The sequence below is a fragment of the Gavialis gangeticus genome, unplaced genomic scaffold, assembly GCF_001723915.1.
Source record: "Gavialis gangeticus isolate Ggan-Ray unplaced genomic scaffold, GavGan_comp1, whole genome shotgun sequence".
Classification (NCBI taxonomy): Eukaryota; Metazoa; Chordata; order Crocodylia; family Gavialidae; genus Gavialis; species Gavialis gangeticus.
In genome coordinates, this window is record NW_017728995.1 from 31,325,871 (window position 1) to 31,330,861 (window position 4,991).

Consider the following 4,991-nt stretch of genomic DNA (forward strand, 5'->3'; position numbering starts at 1 on the left):
TTTTCTGAATCTCAACCAGTTGAGTTTTTGCAGGGGATAACCATATCTCAACCTCTCCATCATGTTGACAGGCACTGTCTGATCTGCTTCCAGTGTGTGCTTGTAGACTGGACTGTCATGTTCCACAAACTCTGAAAATACGTTTATTCAAGAGATTTTAAAGGTGGCCCAAGTCCATCAGTAGACAGACAGGGATCGGTGGGAATTGGTATTATTAGATATAAATGTTTACCGTATTTCACGGTGTACAAGTTGGGTTTTGAAGCCCAATTTTTGGGTTGTAAAAATCAAACTCAACTTATATATCATGCCACATCAAAAAATTGTGATTGGAGTTAGGCTTGGCTGGGCACAGTGCTCAGCTAGCACAGCCCCATCCCCTGCAGCAGTGCTCCCTGTGCCACACCAGCACCACTTGCAGGGGATGAGGCTGTACCAGCTGAATGTTGAGCCCGGTGCTGCTCTCCGGGGATGAGGCTGCACCAGCTGAGCCCAGACGCATCCCTTGTAGAAGATACTTGGTGGTCAGCAGTGCCAGTTGCAGCAGACAGGGCCAGGCTGGACGCCTAGGTGGTGCAGCCCCATTCCATGCAAGCCTGGCACCGCTCGCAGGGGGATGGGGATGGGGCCAGACTTGGCGCTCAGCTGGGGACATACTGTTTGCAAGGGGTGGGGACAGGCTCACACTCATCTGGCGCAGCTCCATCCCCTGCAAGTGGCACCAGCAACGCCATTTGCAGGGGATGGAGCTGAGTCCAGCCCCGACTTATACCCTGTGCCTATGAAAATCCTTACCTTTCCAATCAGAAAGCTGGGAGTTGACCTATACACTGTGAAATATCATATATGACAGTAATCCCCAGAATCAGAGTCCTGCTGTGCTGCGGGCTGTCCAGAAACCATTCATTTCTATTGACTGCTTTCATTTTGTTTGGTCTTTTTCTTGACTGGAGGAGTGAGGGAAAAGGCAGCAACTGGGACTTCTGCTATTCAAAGGCCAAATTGTTATCATTCTGGAATGTGCTTAGGTAAAACAATAAAAAACCCTTGTATTAAATTTAGAAAAAAGATTCCTTTTCCTTCAGAAATAACCTCTGCACACTGATAGTTTAAATTGCACAAGGCTTTCAGCACAAAGACCAAGACATGGCCTTTTAAAAGACTTATTGAATGCCAAAAGCTAAATCTAAGACATACCTTTTACATAGTGGTGTTTAAAGCAGCGATTCTCAATTTATTTAAGCTCAAGGTGCCGCCCCCTTTCCCAGCCTCAGGAAATCCCAGTTCTTAGCTTCCCTCCTTTTTTGAATATGGAAAATAATATTCTTTTGTTGCAGAGACCTGAGAATGAGCACAACGGGGCAGAATGGTTTTGGCATGGTGGATTCCTAGTTGAAATCTCTCATTTTATCTTGTGAATCATACAGAGATGTTTGGATAACTAACAGTGCTAATATAGTGTGGCACCCTGTCACGGCGCGGGGCCCTAGGAGCGGCTGTGATCTCTCCAACGCCCCTACCGTGCCAAGCTGGTGATCAAGCACCCTCATTCTCGCCTGCCACATCTTTGATGGTATGTATTTTATCAGGGAGGCTGCCTTTTGTCTCCTTGGACATGGTGCTCTGGTTTATCCTGACCCCCAGTTCTTTATGGACTGACTTGGTGCACCCCAGCCTTATCAGCTATGCGTGGCTCCAACCTTCCCTATACCACGTCCCAAGCCTTGCAGATGTCACGGACGTTGTCTAGTCGGTTCTCCTTTCCGCGCCCTCACTGGCGCCCCCGGGCTTGTCACGCAGCCGGCGCCCACTCACTGGCGCCTCTCACAATTGGGGCTCAGGTGGCTGTAGCCATGCTTGGCCCCCAAATCCCCTCTTCGGGTCTTAAAGCGAGTGCCTGCTCTGGGATTTCTCGCTTGTGCCCACCCTGGGGCTTCTCACAATTGGGGCTCAGGTGGCCGTAGCCGTGCCTGGCCCCTGAATCCCCTTCTCGGGTCTTCAGTTCCTGTGGGGCTCAGGCAGCCTCGTCCCTACCTGGCCCCCAGTCCTCTGCACCTCTTCTCAGGGCTGGGTCAGTGCCCCCTGAACGTTGTGCCCTCTCTGGGCTCCTCGGCTATGCACCCCTCCCTGGGGCTTCTCTCTGCACTCGGGGCTCAGGTGGCCTTAGCCGTACCTGGCCCCTAAATCCCCTGCTTGGGTCAAAATTTCTGTGGGGCTCAGGCAGCCTCGTCCTTACCTGGCCCCTGTCCTCTGTGCCCTCTCTCAGGGCTGGGGTAGTGCACCCCTAAATGCGGTGCCCTCACTGTGGAGCCCCTCTGAGGCCTCCTCCACCCCTATTAGCCTCACCCGGTCCTCCGGTGTAATAACAAACAAACCAACAGAATAACACTAGCCAACCGGCTATAACTCTCATTCAAGTCCCTACCAGGGCCTCCTCCACCCGGTATCCTTGACCAGAAGCTGCTCAGGCCATCAGGCTTCCCTACTCTGCTTACTCTCGCAGAGCTCCTTCTTCCTCGGCTGCCAGAGGGAAACTGCCTCCCTGGCCTCAGCCTGGACTCCATTTATATAGTTCAGGCCCTGCCCCCTTCTGGTCAGCTGACCAACTGCGGTTGCCCCGGCAACCGGCACCTGTATCTCTTCTTAGGAGCAGGGCACCAAAGTGCCCCTGCGACACACCTCCTCCCTTAAGTTCAAGACTCACCGGGGCCACTCTTCCTTTTTTGCGAGGTGTGGCATCCGTCAAGGGCTCTTCTCTTGGCCTTTCATTAGGCATTCAGCAGCTCACATGCTGGAGGCGGAGGTTTTCAGGCGCCTCCAACTCGCCTTTTACCCAAGGCGCACCGTGTGGGATTTATTGGGATTTACCCGCCACAGGTAGTCCCCCCACACTAGCACCCTTGGTAAGTTGCTCCCTTCACTGTCTAAGCTCCTGCCTACTTTCAGAGACTTCTCCCTCTCTTCTCTAGCCCGCCTTTGTTCCCTTCCTACACATCTGGATCTTTTCCTCCGGGTAAATTGTAGGGGTTTCTGATCTTTCTCTGCTTCCCTGAAGGTCCTGGAGCCTTCCCCAGATCTCCCACTGTCGACTTAATGCTTTCTGGGCATCCTCTTGTCTCCAAAACTCCACTTTTCCCTGGCCAGTGGATCTCCCTCCAGGTCCCTTATAGATTTTCACGTAGGCCACTCCTCCAACTTTTTCTTCAATAATCTTTCTTAGTGCCCTTCACCTGGTCTGTCTGGGTATGCTACTCGCATAGAGCTGTGGTCTTTTCTCAGGTTCAGATTTCCTCTTGGATGCTCATTCCTTCCTCCTCATCTCACATGCCTTGGCTCTACTGTCTTTTTTGGATGGAATTGCTCCCCCTTTCATGGAGCCTGCCTTTGGCTCATATTGCCCTAGGCCCGGGACTGTCTGTGCATGGTCCTGATAAGTTGAGCAGGAGGTCTCACTCCTAGAGGAAGTCTGTTCATCCTTCCTTGCTGTTTCTGGGTCTGCTAAGTCAGCCACCTCTGGCTGCCCTTGCCTAGGCGTTACCCTTCCTCCCTTGTCCTGCAATAGGGACATTTCCCTCAGCTGGTGTCTTAGCTGGCTCATTTCTTGTGAGTGGCGATTCTGCCACTGATCCCACCTCAGGTCCCAGTATTCTAGGAGGGCTGACTGCGTCTCTCTATTTAAGGCCTCCAATTTCTTTTCTATGAGACTCTCCTCCCTGATGCTCTTCTCCAGCTGTCCTGGCTCAGCTTCCTCTCTAGGGCCTTCTGGATTCTTGGCACTGGGCAGTTCTTCTCCCTCTAAGCATCGCATAAGTTTGGGCCAGATGTTCTCAACTTGTGCCTCTGCTTGCTTCAGAGACTCTATGAGTAACTCCGTCTCATGGAACTCATTTATTCTCACGTACCCCGCTGGTGGAATTTCAAGAGCCTCCAGCCTTTCCCTTAGGGTATCCGTATTCTTCACGGTCTGCAGTTCTTGCCCTGCTGTTCCCTTCTCCTTTGACCTCCCAACTTCCTTGGGCTCTCGGATGTTCATGGCCATCTGGTTATTGGCCTCCTGTAGTCTCTTATTGTTGGCCTCCAACCTCTGAACCTCTTTCCTCACTGTTTGCAGTTCCAGCTGTAGCTGCCCTTTTTCCGCCTCTATGCTTGTTTCTTTGGCCTGGCTATCTCTTAGGAGAGTTCTAAGTGACTGGGCCTGTTCTCCAATGTGGTCTTTTTCTGTCTCCAGACTCTGTACCTGAACCCTTAACCCATCATTCTCTTTCTTGCTGTTTGCTAGCTCCCCTTCAAGGGATAGGTATTGATCGCGCAGCGCCTTATGATTTATCATAAGAGCTTTTACATTTTCCATCTCCCGCGCTATCGCCTTGCTATTCTCCTCAGTTTGGGTACGGGTTTCACTCAAATTTTCTTGCAGCTCATCAACCAGATGTTCGGCCCCCAAGCATCTCTCTTGCCATCTCTCCAGGTCCTCATGTAGACCTTCTATTTGGTCCACTTGGGTGTGGACTTCCTTTTGTAGGACTGCTATTATGCCTCTGGCTACTTCCAGCTTCTGCTGCATCTCCTTCTGTTCCCCTGCCTGAGTTGTGCAGACCCCAGGAGACCGTGCCATCCAGGCTGTCATCTCCCTCTGCATCTTCTGCAGCTTCTCTTCCTGCTCCTGACTCTTCCGAGCCTCTTGGGCAATCAGCCGTTCTATTCCTCGCGTTTTCTCCGCTTCTGCCGCCACTAGGCGCCCGATTTCTTTCGCTCCTCCCTCTTTTTTACCTGGCGATACTTGTCACTCTAATGCGACTGATTTTGCATTGGCTCTCTCCTTCTGTGCCTTTGGTAGTCCTAGCTTCCGCTCCAATCGGGACACCTTCTCCCGCAGCTCTTCCATTCTAAGTTGCCGGGCAAAGTTTTCCTGTCCCTGGCCTTCCATAAACCCTTCCTGAGCCATGACTACCCTGACCTTGTCTTCCTGGTTCAGGGCCTCAGTCTTGCTA